This window comes from Mandrillus leucophaeus, unplaced genomic scaffold (assembly GCF_000951045.1).
Source record: "Mandrillus leucophaeus isolate KB7577 unplaced genomic scaffold, Mleu.le_1.0 Scaffold166, whole genome shotgun sequence".
Taxonomy (NCBI): Eukaryota; Metazoa; Chordata; class Mammalia; order Primates; family Cercopithecidae; genus Mandrillus; species Mandrillus leucophaeus.
Window position 1 is genome coordinate 3,211,019 of NW_012101654.1, and position 16,937 is coordinate 3,227,955.

At 39.6% G+C, this 16,937-nt stretch overlaps 1 protein-coding gene across 1 annotated transcript in view; it reads left to right on the top strand.

Annotated features, from left to right (window-relative positions):
• Positions 1-523: 523 nt before the first annotated feature.
• Positions 524-16,937, top strand: part of TULP4 (tubby like protein 4) — a 259,230-nt gene continuing 242,816 nt past the window's right edge. The window contains exon 1 of the mRNA XM_011976427.1: positions 524-641. The gene's annotated coding sequence lies outside the window, so the exon portion shown is untranslated. The remainder of the gene's footprint in view (positions 642-16,937) is intronic.

Below are 16,937 nucleotides of genomic sequence, written 5' to 3' on the forward strand. Positions count from 1 at the left end.
CCCATGAATGTTAAGCTTTTATTCATGTTCGCTATAGGAAATAATTGTAAATCCTGTTTTTACATTTGTATGAGATTATTGTCTTTGTCCCTTCCACCTTCTGATGACTCTTCCGTAGTGCTTCATTGGTGACATTTCTTCAAAATTTAATACTGGGAAAAACATCTTTCCTGGCTAACTAGACAGTTTCCTCATTTCTGATGAGATTTGTGTAAGCTATCCTGAGTCTGTCTTTGCCCTGATCAAGAGTATACTTAGGGCCAAGGTTTTAATGCTTTGCGTTAACATTTTTGCTGTCTTCTTTTTCTTAACTCTATTTTTCCTCTTAAAAGTTATTATAAACAATCTTATTTTGTATGTGCTTTTAATTAGGTGCTTTACATTCTTCTTGGAAAGAGTCATGTTTCTAATAGATTCTTTAAAACAACAGTGCATGTTCATTATTAAGTACTTCCTTTGAATTTATGCTTATCGCTCCTGTAACCTTTTCCCACTAACCCTAGTTGATTTTTCTTTCTCGTTTAGTCCTGGATCAAGCTGAGTATCTCCACGTTTAGATGCATAAATACTATTTTGTTAAGATCTTACGTTTGTGGTATAAGAACTTGAAGGAAATAGAACTGATTTGTTATTTCTAAAAGGTAAGCTTTTGATAAGTGAATATGAATTCCCTCTAAGAACTAGATGATATAAATATTGCTGAACCCCAAACTAATGTTCATTATGTCCAGCTGTGATTCTAACCTTTGACTGAAATGTGGGTTAAGGGGACATTTGGATCATTATCTTTTTTCCTGCTACCCAGTGTCTACTCTTTGATTTGAGGTAATGTTATTTTCTGGGAAGAACGGCCACAAGATTTAAATCCTGTCATTAATTTTCTCATGTTATATTTGTGCACCTATAGGACATGGTAGTAGTCAAGAATCAAATGAATTTTCCCTGACACTTTTTATTCTTGTTAGTGTTATTGTAATAACACCTGTTTAAAGCAGGCATCTGGATCTTCCAGGAGCACAGATGCTTTCTTGATGAACCTCATGTCATGTTAACCCTTTCTCTGTCTAGAAATATTTTAATTATTTCATATACAGAACGTTATATTACGTGAAACTCTATGGGCCGGGCGCGGTGGCTCACACCAGTAATCCCAGTACTTTGGGAGGCCAAGGCGGGCGGGTCACTAGAGGTCAGGAGTTCGAGACCAGCCTGGCCAACATGGTGAAACCCCACCTCTAAAGATACAAACATTAGTTGGGCATGGTGGCACACACTTGTAGTCCCAGCTAATCGGGAGGCTGAGGCAGGAGAATCACTTGAATCCAGGAAGCAGAGGTTGCAATGAGCTGACATCCCACTACTGCACTCTAGCCTGGGTGACAGAGCAAGACTCTGTCTCAAAACAAACAAACAAAAAACCCCTATAAAGACCTGCATCTGTAAGAGCCTAGATACAGTGCTGCCACCATGACTCTATGGCTTCTTTTAGCCTCATTTTGCCAACTTGTAACTATTAATATCTTCCATAAATGGTTATTATTGTAATAAAAGGAAATCATTTTTAGAAATTTTGGAACACTATGTCTAGCTACATTCAATAGTAATTGAATCAGGATAATAAATGTTTCGAAGCCCCTGGTGGTAGTTCACTTATTTCCCACTCTGTGTAACAAAGTTCTTGTGTAAAACATAAGGTTTTGGCTTGTGCTCTGAATCTTAGCACTTTACAGCGGGCAGAGCACAGCATCCCCTTCATTCATCTTAGTTCCTTGGTTTCCTGTGTGCTGTTTCCTGCCTGAATTTGATTCAACTTTGGATCTGTGTGCTTGTCCTTACAGAATTATATGTGCAAGTGATACTACTATGTTCTTAAACTATCCTCTTTATTGGTGGAAGTACCAGTAAATAGAATCATTATATTCATTTACCTACCAGTCATCCTTCAGAACTAATTGAAGTGCAAGTTGGTCTCCTTTCACTAGGAAATAAACTGCCTCCAGCCTTCTGCTTCAGCAGGTCTGCTCCTTGTACCTCAGGCTCCTCTTCCACCCCAGCCAGCTTCAGCCTCTCTCTTGTATTGGCTGCTTGTGTTTTTCTTCACCCTCTCTGGGAGTCCCCTGGGGTATCCTCCTCTCCTTTGGCAGCTTATGTGGTTTCTGCGCTCACTTACTTCAGGGAATGGTTTCTAAACCACATCCAAAGTTAAAAGTGGTAGATTATGGACCCTCCTGTAAATGAGGCTGACCATATATTCTGGAAAACTCTCCTACTATGAGCCCTTAGAAATACTGCAAAAGATACAGCAAACATCCTTTAAAAGTCTTTATCAGAAGAAAGTGAGAGAAATCCATAGATAGGGAAAAAGAAAGAGGAGTGAGTGTTTGTGGGAGACAGAAGGTCTAAAACTGGAGTGGGAAGTGAGCCAGACAGAGACCAGGCTGAAAAACAAAAACATCCATCAGCAAATGGAGTTAAAAAGAAAAAGTCTCTTTTGAGACTGTTTGGCTTGGGGTTTGAATTAATGCTACCTGCATGGTCTGGAAAACCCCAAGCTGAGAAACGAATCTAAATGCTTCTGAGTTGGAAGAGCCCCGGGGTGCTTGGCAGAAAGAAATAAATGCAAATCCCTTCAGGAAGAATGCTACCCTCCACCCGCTGATGAAGAGCTGGGGATATGCTGACGACAGAAACATTGCTAGACGTATAAGGAAATGAGCCGCCATGAATGAGAGTCAGCTTAAAGTCAGTGATGACATGCCATCTACTTGATTCATTCATTCCTTGCTTTTTAGCTGACCACCCATTATATACTGAGTGCTGTTCTCAGTGCTGTGGTTATAATGGCAAAACATTCTGTGGGGAAATGGGTACTGAGCTGCTGACCAGAGGCTTTGGTACATTTGGCCTGCAGCCCTGCCCACTTCAGGGCTCTGAGTTAATGCTAGAAAACTGGTGCTTGACTGGTCCCAGTTTGAAAACTGCTGATTATGTTAATTCCTGTATTTTACAAATGAAAAAACTGAGACCACAGTGGTTAAATAACTTGCCCGAGGTAGGAGCCTCAGTTTCCTTGCCTGTGGAATGGGGATGATACCTACCTCACAGGGTTGCTGTGGCCATGAAAGGTTAACTGGCATGTTGTCTGCCTCAGATATTTCTATTCTTCCTTTGTCTTCGTCTTTAATGATCACAGATAGTACAGGGACCCAGTTCTCCTGCTTTTCAGGTTCAACACTTTTCTGTTGCTGGTATGATTCTCAAGGTCTTTGATTGTTCAAGCCTACACAGAGCTCCACGCCCTCACTCTTAGTTGTTCTCTGATTATTTCATGTATGTGAGTTTCCCTTTCCTAACAGATTGTGAACTGTTTACGTTCAGGGTCCAGAGTTTGTATTTTTATGTTAGCTTTATGTTATCTTTATCTAGTCTTGGACTGGTCTGATTTGTTGTTGTTGTTAAGCAACAATAAACAATTATTTATCAATAAACAATTATTATTTGTTTGTTGTTGCTTGATTAATCACAGTAGTTCCATTGTAATGAGGAAACAAGAATATTTCTGTCCAAAAAGTCATTATGCGAGCATGTTGGCAAAGCAAAACACTTTTGCTGGCCATTTATGATGTTGACATCTGTATTCTGCTGCTTCAGCCTCTGACTGATGATTGCTACCTGAATTCCTACTGCAGTTTGCCTTACAGTACAGGCCTGCTCATTCCTTCTGTGCCAGGCCTGTTTGTGAATGCTGTTCACCACCCTGAGATTCTCTCTGTATGTTGGAAATCATTGAATGAATAGCTCAAGCCGCTTCCATGTAGTTGTAAGCACATGTATTAGGATTGGAAGTGCATCCATTTGTATGGGCACGGGTCCATGGTTAGCTTTGTTTTCCTGTTGCCCTGCCCTGCCCTGATCTCTGGCCTAGATGGACAGTGTGGGCGTGCTCTCTGTGTCTTTCCTGTCCATCTGTTGGCCGAGGGTCAGGCACTTCTGCTTACCATCAGAACCAGGAAGGAATCACTTGGAATTCATCCCTCCCATAGAACCCAACTGTGGCTGGGCTATAGCCAGGGCTCTGTTCAGTTGCTGGCTGCATTTCAGCTCTCCATTTGAGTCCTTTCTATATGAAAAACATGAAAATGCCAGGGGATTATTTTTGCAAGTAAAAAAGATGGCAGCAGATGTGAAAACAGATTTACTCATCATGATGTAAATTGGTGTTTTGTTTTCATTTTAGTTTAACAATATATAGGTATTCATGAAAATATTTGGCTGTAAAAAATTAGGAAAATTACAAACTGCTGTTATCTGTTGCAGTTCATTCAATTCAGTTTTATTTGAAAGAACTTGAAATTGTAAGTTAAAAAATTTACTGAAATTTGTGCTAGTTAAGCTTTAAGAATTATAAGTAATAATGCAAAAGACATTTTAAAATTCAGATTTATCAAAATCAATTGTACCTTTCTTTGTACAGATAAAATAATTTTCTGGAATATGGAATGTGGTGGTAGAAGTAATGCAGACTTGTTTTACCACAGCCTTCATTTTCTCTGGCAATTATTTCTGCGTTTCTTCTGTTTTATAAAGGAAATGGCTTGTGTTTAGTAATTTCCTCTGTACCTGTAACCAAGAGAATAAACTTGTTATTACATCTAAACTTGTGTATTCTTGTATACATGCTGGACCAGAGACTAGTTAAAATGTTCTGTGTTACCATGGGTCTGTGAAAAGATCTTGTCTTACTGGTTTTGTATTCCTAGTAAATTTCAGTATGATGATATCACCTAAACACTGTAACTATGGGACATTGGCAGGAGCTTGGGGATATTTTTAGCTACTTGGAACTCTTATTGTAATGGTATTTATTAGTAATTCAAGACAAATTTTATTATATAATTATGCTCGATGGGTTTATTGCCATGCAAGACTGCAATGTTTTAGATGACTAGAATTTAGCTTTTTAAGAACTCCACATTTTTATTTCAGCTCTTTCAATGGAAAATTTTCTAAAATATGCAATTTCCTTCTTAATGAGAAGGTAATGAGCATAATAGGACTTGTAATTGCCCACCCAGGGTCATCTCTTTATTCTTTTGTGAGGACTCACAGTAATGCTTTTGGAAGGGGTCAGCATGTTGGGCTTCTTTCTACATTTAATGGTCATTTGTCAACAAATATTTACTGCGTTCTTTTCTAGGTCTGGAGATTCAGTGATGAAGGCATATTTCTTGCCCTTAGAAGGTTCACATTGTAGTAGGGAAGATAAACCAGGTAGTAAATCTTAGGACACAATGGGATGTTTACAGTGAAGAGGAGAGGCCAACCTGGAGTATATGGGTTTGAGATCCATGCAAATCTGGGTTCAAATTACAGGGTGAATGGAGTTGTGTTAAGCTCCATCTAGCACTTGCATGGCTAGACGTATGCATGTGTAGTGTTTATTTCTGTCATAGCAGTAAAAAGACTTCTCCTGTAGTTTATTGGCCTATAAAATAATATAATTTATGACATCATTGGAAAAGTGTATTCCTACGTGGGGTCATTTGTTTCTAGAGTAAAACAGTTTTAACACCATATACAAATAAAAGCACTTTTATTCAATTGAACATGCATTTGTTGAATACCTAATATACATGTACATTTTGCTTGCTAGATGTCTTGATGAATAGACATTTAAAAGTCCTTACCCTTAAGTAACTCACAAGTTAGCACGGATGATAGGGGCTCAAATACTTAAAATATGGTGTAGAATTGAATGAGCAACTTAAGGTAGAAACATTTGCTGTAGAAGACCATACTTGCTAGGGAGGAACTGGCAAAGATGTATGGAATAGGTGATGTCGAAGCTGCATCATGAAAGATGGCTAAAATTGGGGGAATTTGGGATGAGCATGTACTTAGGTGGATTAGCTTGGAGCTTAGTACAGGCAATAAATATATTAATACTTTGAAAGGAGCATAATTTTTATAGAGGACCCTGATGGAAGACAAGACTGGCACGATAGGTAGGTGTAAGGCCCTTCTGTGAAGGCCCTTGAATGCCAGGCTGAGGAGGGTGTTCTTAGCCAGTGAATGTGACCAAATGACTGTTTTTAAAGTTGCAAGTGATACTATTGCAGCTGTCCTTTAGCTCACTGGCAAAATGGGTGAGTATTAACTGAGGGGAGGTCATGTGGGTCTAGAGTGAAGAGCACTGAAATTATCAATTGGTTTGAATTCTGGCTTCAGCACTTATTACGCTGGGGGGACTTCAACTTCAGGCAAGTTGCTCAAAACCTTTCTGAGCCTCAGTTTCCTCATAGAGAAAATGGGAATAATGATTCCTTTTATATGGCTGTCTTAAATGACATAACATTTATGAAATCACCTTTAGTAATTTGCATGTGCAGTTTGTTTGGGATTTCAGCCTAGGTGGTTTGTTTTTTTTCTTTCCAATCTTCCCATACCTTGCATTGATTTTTGTTGTCTTCTGTGCTAGCTCGGAGCTCCAGTACTGTGTGGCAGTAGGGTTCTCATCTTTCTGCTTTGTCTGGGATTTCTAGTACAGCATGATACAAACATCTTTATCTCATTTTGTTCTTAAATATGATATTTGCTATAGATTGTAGGTAAATATCCTTTATCAGAATAAGGAAATTCTCTTCCTAATTTGGAATCTAAAAAAAAAAAGAGTGTTGAATTTTAGGATACTTTTTTGCTTGTATTGTAATAATCTTTTTCCCTGCTCTTTACTCTTTTAGTATGATGAATTATGTCTAATAGATTATATTTCTAATTAGTAGACAAACAGATTTTCTAATAACCTCTTAGAACTAGTTGTGGATATTATCACTTTTTTAATATTCTAGTTGAGTTTATGTAATACTGCTGTAGGCTATTCTTGAATGTTTGGTAGAACTTGTTTGTAAAATATGTGGCCTGATTTCTTTGTGGGATGATTTTAAACTACAGATTCATTTTCTTTAGTGGGTATAGAACAGTTTAGACTACCTTTCTTCTTGAGGTCGTTTTGTTAAATTGTGTTTCTTAGGAATTTATTCATTTCATATGTTATCTAATTTTATAGCATTAAGTTGTTCATGGTATTATTTTATCTTAAGTTTCATGGTGTCTAGTTAATTGTAGCCCCCTTTTCATTCCCAGTATTTGTATGTGCTGCTCTCTCTTTATCTGTCTTGCCAGAGCTTTGTGTCTTTGATTACTTTTTGCAAAGAATCAGTGTTTGGCTTTGTTTAGCCTCTGTAATTTTTTTTCTTTTTATTTCTTTAATTTCTGTTTTTATTATTATCTTCCTTTACTCTCTTTTGGTTTATGCTGTACTTTTCTAACTTCTTAAGTTGAATGTTTAGCTCCTTAATTGATAACATAAGTTTTCTTTTATAAGATAAGTTTTATAACATTTTATAACAGTTTCTCCTTTTATAAGCTTTTTTTTGTTTGTTTGTTTGTTTTTGAGACAGGGTCTCATTTTGTGGTCCAGGCTGGAGTACAGTGGCGCAGTCATGTTTTACTGCAGCCTTGACCACCTGTGCTCAAGTGATCCTCCTACTTCAGCCTTCTGAGAAGCTGGGAGCACAGGCATGTGCCACCATGCCTGGCTAATTTTTTAATTTTTTGTAGAGATGGGGTCTCTCTGTGTTGCCCAGGATGGTCTTGAACTCCTGGGTTCAAGCAGTCCTCCCACTTTGGCCTCCTTAAAGTGTTGGGATTACCCATGTAATCCACCGTGCCCGGACTAACATAAGCATTTAAGGCAATGAATTTTCTTTCAAAATACTGCCTTTACTATAGCCAAGAAGTGTTTTGTTTTGTTTGGAGACAGGGTCTCACGCTGTCACTGGAGTGTGGTGGTGCGATTATGGCTCACTGCAGCCCCCACCTCCTAGACTTAAGTGATCCTCCCACCTCAGTCTGTTGTGTAGCTGGGACCACAGGAGCATGCCACCATGCTGGCTAATTTTAAATTTTTTTGTAAAAACGGGGTCCCACTGTGTTGCCCTGGCTGATCTTGATCTCCTGGGCTCAAGCATCCACATCAGCATTTGTTATTTTCTGACTCTTTTAGTAATAGCCATTTTAACTGGGGTGAGAAGACGTCTGCTTGTGGTTTTGATTTGCATTTCCCTGGTAGTCAGTGATGTGGAACACATTTCATGTACCTGCTCTCCATTTGTTGTCTGCTTTTGAGAAATGTCTTTTCAGATCCTTTGCCCATTTTTAAATCAGAATGTCTTTTGCTGTTGAGTTGTTTGAGTTCTTTATATATTCTGGTCATTAATCCTTTGTTGGTTGAATAGTTTTGCAAATATTTCTCCCATTGTGTTGATTATGTCTACTTTGTTGATTGTTTTCTTTGCTGTGCAGAAGCTTTGTACATTTTCATTTATTTTTACTTTTATTTTGTTTTTCTCTTTCTAGGGGATTGATTTTGGTCTCCCCTGCTCCCACCTCCATTCTATTTTTACCCCTCCAGTGATTTAGAAGCTTTATACTTTATTTCTAGTCTTTTAGTGATTGCCCTTTAAATTTTACCATGCTTACCTAAGATAATTAAGTATAAAGTTGAGTATTTTAACTATCCTTCTAAAACGATATAAAGGCCTTAAGTACTTTTGGCTTTGGTCATCCTTGTTTTGATCAAATTGTCTATTTTTTTTTTAGTTTTCCACCCCCCCCCCCGTGTACTCGTCATAGACACAGTCTAGTGGTTAAGCACATAAACTAGAAACTGAAACCGGCAGCCTGGTGTGACACCCAGCTCTGCTGCCTACCAGATGAGTAGTGCTGGGCAAGCATTTAACCTGCCTGTGCCTCAATTTCCTCACCTATAAAATGTGGACAACAAAAGGATCTTTCTTATAAGGCTAAGGCTTTTAAATGAGAAATACAGTACCTATAAAGCATTAAGAGCTATACCTAGAAGTTGATAAGTACTATGTATTAATATAAGTCTGCTGTTACTGCTTTATTGTTCTGTTTTGAATAGACATTGTTTAATTTTACCTACATATTTAACAATTTCTTTTCTCGTTGTTTCTTCTTCTACCTTAGACCTTACTTCTGAGACATTTTCCTTCTATCTGAAGAATATTCTTTAGATGTTATATTGCGAGGTCAGTTGGCCTTATATTTCAGCTTTTGTTCTTTTGAAATGGTCTTCCTATTTCACTCTAATTCTTAGAAGACAATCTTTCTGGGAACATAATTCTGTTTTCTTTGAGTGCTTTGAAGATACTGTTTCATTGATTTTGGCAGCCAATGCCGCTGTTGAGATGTCTCTTATCTGATTGTCATTCTTTTGTGAGCGCCTGTCTTTTCCTTTTGGCTACTTCTGAACTCTCCTTTTTGTGTTTTTATTGTGCAATTTTACTAAAGTGTGCCCAGGTGTGTATTTCTTCTTTATTTCTCCTGCTTGGCGTATATTGTGCTGCTTCTCATGTCTGTGCATTTTTTTTTTTTTAATCAGCTTTGGCAAATTCTCAGTTGTTATGTCTTCAGATATTTCTTTTCCATTTTCTCTGTTCTGTCCCTTTAGAATTTTAATTAGATTTGTCCTTTTTGGAGTCTCACTGTGTCTCCCAGTCTGGAGTGCAGTGGCGCGATCTTGGTTTACTGCAAGCTCCACCTCCCAGGTTCACAGCATTCTCCTGCCTCAGCCTCCCGAGTAGCTGGGACTACAGGCGCCCGCCACCACGCCCAACTAATTTTTTATATTTTTAGTAGAAACGGGATTTCACCGTGTTAGCCAGGATGGTCTTGATCTCCTGACCTTGTGATCCGCCTGCCTCAGCCTCCGAAAGTGTTGGGATTACAGGTGTGAGCCACCGCACCCGGCTGATCTCTTATATCTTATTATTTCTATCTCCTTGTCTCTCTGTGCTATAAAAAAATTGGTGAGTAATTTCTTGAGCTATTAGATCAAGTTCATTAATTTCTTTTTTAGCTGATGTCTTAATTGTAGAGTGCGTTTTATTGAAGGAATAGGTTTTTCATTTCTAAAAGAATAGGTTTTTCATTTCTAAAATATTTCATTTCTAAAACATTTGGTTCTTTCTGCCATTTTAGATAGCGTCTTGCTTTCTAATTCCTTTAGACATTTCAACCTAATTATTTAAAGTCCTGTTTATTTCAGTTTCTGAAGATTTGCGGATCTAAATTTGTCGTTTGTACTAAGAACTCATGGTGACTTATTTTGTGTGTTTAGTAATTTTTAATTGTAAACAGATTTTTGGTTAAGCCTTATCTGAGGGAATCCTTATTTACTAAATTGGGACTGTTTGCATGCAGCTAAGATTTGTATTTGCTCTGGTATACAAGGATGTTAGAACTGTGGGACACTTAGCCTGTGAGTCCTGCTGAATGTGTGTGACTCAGGTTCAGCCTCTCTACCTAGAGGTTGGACCAAAGTTTGAATATCTGATAGAATGACCAACTGTCTGGTTAGTCCAGGACTGAGGGGTTTCCTGGGATGTGGGACTTTCAGTGCTAACACTGGGACAGTTCTGGCTAAACTGTGACTATTGGTCACCCTAATTCCGATTCCAGTGCTTGTTTTGTATCCGCTTGTGTCCCCTATCAGATGACCCTGGCTTTCCCTTATGTTTATGTGTATGTGCCTTCCTTAGAGATTTCCTATACTTTCCTGCAATTCCAGCAATTAAAAATTACATTTGTTGTAATTTACTCAAGATCTACTAGTGTGCAGAGGCCCTTTCAGAGCATCGTGGAAGTGTAGCATGTAATTTTACTTTTTACTTATTGAGAACGTCTTTTCATGTTGTTCTGTAGTCTTCTACCATATAATTATTAGTGGTTGTATAGTATTCTGTTTTATGTCTTTATCAACATTTATTCAACCAATACCTGTTTTGGACATATTCATTATTTCATATTTTTCCCTTATACAAACGCTATAAGAAATCCTTGTAGCAAAGTTTTTGCACAATGTAAGATTATTTCCTTACGATAAATTTCCAGAAGTGGAATTGATGAATCAAAAGGTTTTGCAGCATTTTAAGTCTTTTTGAATTGTATCACCAAATTGCTCTCTCATTTCTGTGTACCCTGTGTGACATGTGACACAGGCTATTATTTCTTTCACTCTTTGTTGCTTTGATAAATAAGATGCCCCCCTTTTTAATGAAGGCATCTGACTTTTGATACTGGTGAGCCCCAGTATGGTACCACAGTATTTTAATATCTGAGTATCAGGTGTAGATTCACTCTAAGAAGTAGCTTAGCTAGCTCCCACTTTGTTTTAAACTACTAATCAAGCTGTTTGTCTGCAAGCTCCATACCCTCCTCTCTCTGTACAGATAATTAGATGTTCATGTTCTCAGAATTGGCTGTTGAAATCAGCCATATAAACTAAATAGGGAGTAGCTTTCCTTGAAAATACACTTCTTTGTGATTCTCTGAACTTGGCAGTGAACCCCTGGCCCTTGTGACTTTTGCTCACAGGGCTGAAATGCCCTTCAGCATTGGGCCTCCAAGTGGCTGGTGTTGACCTGGGGTTCACACAGAGAAACTCATTCAGTTCATGTTTATTGTTTCCCACTTCCTTAGACTGAAGCACTGTGCCATGCTCAGTACCTGATTGAACACTTAATTCAATGCAGGGGTACTGGTGGGAATTGCAGGGGGCATAAAAATTGGAGTAAAACATAGCCTCTGTTTAGGAGTATATGATTTAGGTAGGGATGATTAATTAAATGAAAAAAAACCTGTGCCACAGGCAGAAAGACCCTTGCTATATGAGTCTGCTCATGTGCTCAGCGCTTCTGTGTGCCACACCTGAAGGAGTTGGTGATGTTCTGAATAAGACAGAATTCTAGAGACTCCACCTCTGTAATTTACAACGTAAGTCAACGGGAAAATGATTTGAGACTACCACAGTTGTAGTAGAAACACATCTTTCAAATAATCCTAGTCATCTCACTAGCATGTTTTGAGAATTAGAAGTAGAAAATGATAACACAATAAATATATAAAATCATTGTTAAACCCCATTACCTTTGCAGTGATGTTAGTTTCTTCTGGATGTATGTGTTTCCCTGCGTTTGTCAGTAGCCACATAACGAGTGGCTGCTGAGAGTATTCCAGCCTTCAAAGGCAGGTTCTGAGTGCAAATTTGAACCAGCCTGGGGAGGCAGCCATTAAATCTAATTAGGAAGCAAAACTGCCTCATGCTCGGTGGGTATTTGTAGGTTCTGGAAAATTCTGAAAGGAAAGGAGTGATTCTAATTAGAAGCAGGTCATCGGGCCAGGCGCGGTGATACACGCCTGTAATCCCAGCACTTTGGAAGGCCGAGACAGGTGGATAACCTGAGGTCAAGAGTTTGAGACCAGCGTGGCCAACATGGTGAAACCCTGTCTCTACTAAAAATACAAAAATTAGCCGGGCGTGGTGTCAGGCGCCTGTAGTCCAGTTATTTGGGAGGCTGAGGCAGGAGAATCATGTGAACCTGGGAGGCAGACTGCAGTGAGCCGAGATCGTGCCACTGCACTCCAACCTGGGCAACAGGGCAAGGCTCCATCTCAAGGAAAAAAAAAAAAAAAGGTTGTCATAGTTACTTTATTTAAAAAGAAATATGGAGTTCAGGACCTGTTGCCATCTATGGACAGAAGGGCAATAATGAAGGGAGGCCTGGGTGTGGAGAGGAGGAAAAGGAACAGAAAGCACAGGATCGCTGTTCGTAGGTGGTAGAGCTGTGAGGACATCCTGTGTCCACACCCTCCATGGGTCCCTAAGGCAGCAGAGTCAGCCTCCCAGGAGAAACTGGGATGTGTTTGATTCAAATCATAAAACAGGAAATCCTCCTCATCCTCCTTCTCTACTTCCTTCTCTTCTTCCTCCTCCCTTCTTCCTCTGCCTTCTTCCTCTTTTTTCTTCGAGACAGGGTCTGGCTCTTGTTGCCCAGGCATGGAGCACAGTGACGTGATCTCAGCTTACTGCAACCTCCACCTCCCAAGCTCAAGCCATCCTCCTACCTCAGCCTCCTGAGTAGCTGGGACTACAGTCATATGCCACCATGCTCGGCTAATATTTGTAGAGACTGGGTTTCACTATGTTGCCCAGGTCCTGGGCTCAAGTGATCTGCCTGCCTTGGCCTCCCAAAGTGCTGGGATTACAGGCATGAGCTACCTTGCCTGGCTTCCTCTCTTTCTTTTCCTCAGCTCCCAAACAAACCTGTAGTCAAAAGCTGAAACGTTAGGGTGTTTGCATATTTTATTGAAAATTTTCTACTGTATATTTTTTTCTTGCTTTGCGTTCATCTGACACCTGTATATTTTTTTCCAAATCTGCTTTTCCGTTGAACCACTGTTTTACGTTGTTATCCTTTAGAAAGAAATAGGACTTTATGCTGAAATTTTATATCCATTCATTACTGTTAATGTGCATTTTCTTTGTAGACACCTGAGCTTGAGAACTAAAATAGCATCTTTATACTTTATTGGGATTTTCTAGATTGGGAGAGTAGTACCCCTTACGGTTGGATACAATAATTTTTTAAAAACTTCCTGATTTTTCTAAAAGTCCCCCAGGACTGATGCCTTATATAGTTCACAGCTTGTTAAACCTGTTTAGATCAGGTTTCTTAAGTTAAAAAATTCTCAAATTAAAAAAATTATTTGCTGTGAGATATATATACAGAAGCATATGTTATAAAGAATGAAGTGTATATATGTAATAAAGAATGAAGTGAACACCCCATAACTACCACCCAGGCAAAGAAATATGGCCAGCATTGGCTGGGCGCGGTGGCTCATGCCTGTAATCCCAGCACTTTGGGAGGCCGAGGCGGGCGAATCACGAGGTCAGGAGATCGAGACCATCCTGGCTAACATGGTGAAACCTCGCCTCTACTAAAAATACAAAAAATTAGCCAGGCATGGTGGTGGGCGCCTGTACTCGGGAGGCTGAGGCAGGAGAATGGCGTGAACCTGGGAGGCGGAGCTTGTAGTGAGCCCAGATCGCGCTGCTGCACTCCAGCCTGGGCGACAGAGTGAGACTCCGTCTCAAAAAAAGAAAAAAGAAATATGGCCAGCACACAAGCAGCACACCTATGTGTGCCTCTCCCGGCTCACAATAGCCACCCCTCAAATAAGCAACATACTGCTTTTTGTAATATTTTTCTTTTTAATTTTTAGTCATACTACCAATGTATTCTCTATTAATTGATAAAATTAGTTTGGCTTGTTTCTGAACTTCATATAATTGACTCCTAGATATTCTTTCATAAGATCCTTCCTTCCTCTTCCTTTTCCTTCCTTTTTTCTCTTTTTCCTTTCCTTTTCTTATTTTCTTCTTTCTTTCCTTTCCTTTTCTCTTCCCATTCCTTTTTATCTTCCCTTTTCCTCATAGCTCACTGCAACCTCAATTTCCTGGGCTCAAGCAATCCTCCCACCTCACCCTTCAGAGTAGGTGGGACTGCAGGTGTGTACCCCCCATGTCTGGCTAATTTTTTTTATTTTTTGTAAAGATGGGGTCTTTTCCCTTCCCTTTCCCTTTATTCCTCCCCTCCCCTTCCCCTGTTCCTCTCCCCTCCCCTCCTCTCCTCTCCTCCCCTCCCTGCTTCCCCTCCTTTCCCTCCCCTCTGCTTGCCTCTTTCTTTCCTTGATTTTTCTTTTCTTCTTCAGGATCTCACTTTGCTGCCCAGGATGGCGTGCAGTGGTAAGCCTCAATCTACTAGACTCAAGTGATCCTCCCACTTCGGCCTCCTAGTAGCTGGGACTACAGGTGCATGCCACCGTACTCAGCTAATTTTTTTGTATTTCATTTTGGAGAGACAGGGTGTCACTGTGTTGCCCAGGCTAGTCTCAAACTCCTGGGCTCAAGTGATCCCTCCTGCTTCAGCCTCCCAAAGTGCTGAAATTACAGGTGTGAGCCACAATACCTGGTCCATAAGATTCTTTTGCTTAATATTATGTTTATGAAATTCACCCATTTTGTTCTGTGTAGTGTTCATTTACATTGTTATATAGAATTCTGTTCTTTAAATACACCACATTTGACCCATTTGTGTTGTTTTCAGTTTGAAGCTGATGTAAACCCTGCTGCTGTGAATACTTTGTATGTGAATACCTTGTATCTGCCTTCCCTTGAGCATTCACAGGGAATGTGTCTGGTGCACACTCAGGAGTGGGAATGCTGTTTGCAGGGTATTCGCGTCTTCAGTAATACTAGTAATGCCAAACTATTTTCCAGAGTGGTTGCATTCTTACAACTTGTAATGAATATATTTCTGTCAAAATTGTGTAAGTGGAAAAAAAAATCTTGTAAGTAGAGATCTCCAGTCTCTACCATTAATTCAAACGATTTTAAAAACAAAACCAACCAAAAATGCTTTTTTACCTCTCCACTTCCGATGGTGAATTTTGTCTGTGTTGGTGGAAAATAGGAATCAGATAACAAAATAGACTGTAGTGAAAATAACTCAAGTTAGAAAGTAGAATATCTAACTGGGGACAAGAGAGGGAGAGAACACAGCACAGGGGCCTTGTATATAATATTAATAATATTAATAGCTGTTTAATGAGGATTTATTGGTTGATTAATCCATGGGTGTCTAACATACCTGATACACCATCCTGTCCCTAAGTAGAATTTTCCAAGCAAGTTCTCGGGCGCCTCCTTTGCCATTAGAACTGGGTCGTATGGAAGCTAGAGTGGGAAGCATCTGATGTGTTTCATTACTGGCATCTAGAACCCTAGCAGGTCATTAATTCAATTAGACACAAGTATTCTTTGGTTTAAGATTCTAATGCCCTAAAAGCAGGTATGGGTTTTGTACTGATTTACAGGAATGTTCTGAAAATAAGCTGCAATTATTAGAAACAGGTTTGGGCCAGTCTGTGGAGGTCAGCATTGTTTATTCTTAATGAAAACACCCAGGATCACTCTTGGGCCTGTGTTACAGTGTTCAGGGTAAAAAACCATCATGATGACAAGCTGAGTCATATTTACTTTCAATCTGTTATTGAAAGACTTTATAGGAATAGTTGCTTTTTAACCAACTTACCTCATTTTTAAAATTGAGGGGAAATATATATACCATTAAATTTACCAATTTTACTCTTTTTTTGAGATGAGGTCTCTGTCACCCAGGCTGAAGTACAATGGCGTGATCATGGCTCACTGCAGCCTTGAGTACCCGGGCCCAAGCAATCCTTCCACCTCAGCCTTCCAAGTAGCTGGGACTACAGGTGGCACCTCTGTGTCTGGCTAATTTTTTAATATTTTTGTAATGACAGGGTCTTTCTGAATTGTCCAGGCTGGTCTCAAACTCCTGGGTTCAAGCCATCCTCCTGCCTCAGCCTCCCAGTATGTTGGGATTATGGGTGTGAGCCACTGCGCCCAGCCCATTTTTACCATTTTTTAAAGTGTACAGTTTGGTGGCATTAAAGTACATTCACGTTATTTTGCAACCATTTGACTCCAGAACTCTTTTCATCTTACAAAACTAAAACTCTATACCCATTAAACACTAACTCTTCATTTCCCCTCCCCTCAGCCCCTGGTACCCACCCTTCTACTTACTGTTTCTGTGAATGCTACTACTATCTACTCTTGGTCCCTTGAATCACTAGAGTCATACAGTATTGGTCTTTTTGTGACTGGCTTATTTCATCTAGCATAATGTCCTCAGAGTTCATTCATTTGATAGCAAGTATCAGAATTACTCTCCTTTTTAAGGCTGAATGATATTTCCGTGTGTGTGTGCGTGTGTGTGTGTGTGTGTGTGTGTGTACATACATATACTACATTTTGTTTACCCGTTCATCCATCGGTGGACATTTGGGTTGTTGCTGGATGTGGTGGCTCACACGTGTAATTCCAGCCCTTTGGGAGGCTGAGGTAGGAGGATAGCTTGAGCTCAGAAGTTCGAGACCAGCCTGGTCAATATAATAAGACCCTGTCGGTACCAAAAATTAAA